The 576-nt window shown below is 68.9% G+C and overlaps 1 protein-coding gene across 2 annotated transcripts in view; it reads right to left on the minus strand.

Annotated features, from left to right (window-relative positions):
• Positions 1–373, minus strand: part of BTG3 (BTG anti-proliferation factor 3) — a 20,481-nt gene extending 20,108 nt beyond the window's left edge. Inside the window, exon 1 of one of the 2 annotated variants that reach the window (XM_024732022.1) lies at positions 316–373. The gene's annotated coding sequence lies outside the window, so the exon portion shown is untranslated. The remainder of the gene's footprint in view (positions 1–315) is intronic. The other variant, XM_024732021.1, reaches the window with a different exon arrangement.
• Positions 374–576: the final 203 nt, after the last annotated feature.

The following is a 576-nucleotide window of genomic DNA, read 5'->3' on the forward strand; positions in this document are numbered from 1 at the left end:
AGCAAGCGAACGCTGCTCTGAAGCGGCGCGCGGGGGGCTCGCGGCCCGGAAGAGGGGAGGGGCGATGACCCGGGAAAGGGATGGCGCCGCGCGGGACCGGCTCGCGCTCCTGGGGGGGAGGAGCCAGAGGCAGGGCTTCGTCGACGTCCCGCCCCCAAGGCTCCGGCCTCGCTGTGCGAGGCTCGAAGCGCCTTCAGTCTTGCGACGCGCTAGCGGAGCTTCGGGTCAGACGGCGAGGGCCGCAGCACCACGGGCTTCCCTCCTCGGGAAGGAACGGCGCTGAGAGCTGAGCGGACCCTCGCCAGCCCGCCCTACCTGCTGCAGCGTCTTCGGGGGTCGCGTGGGCCACTTCCCCTCTGCTGCCTGGGCCTCTGCTTCCCCGTCTCGTTTCTCCTTGTCGCCCTGCGCCCTGACACCCTCCGGCCGGGAGGGCGAATACTAGACCCTGCTCTGTACAGGTCCAGTTCTCTAGACCTGGGGCTTCGGGGGCGGGTTGGGGGGCGTGGGGGTCTACACAGATCAGACGGAAGGCGGACTTTGCCTTTGTGGACTGATGCTGTTCCTTGCTGTGATAGT

Source organism: Neophocaena asiaeorientalis, unplaced genomic scaffold (genome assembly GCF_003031525.2).
Source record: "Neophocaena asiaeorientalis asiaeorientalis breed wild unplaced genomic scaffold, Neophocaena_asiaeorientalis_V1.1 scaffold55, whole genome shotgun sequence".
Taxonomy (NCBI): Eukaryota; Metazoa; Chordata; class Mammalia; order Artiodactyla; family Phocoenidae; genus Neophocaena; species Neophocaena asiaeorientalis.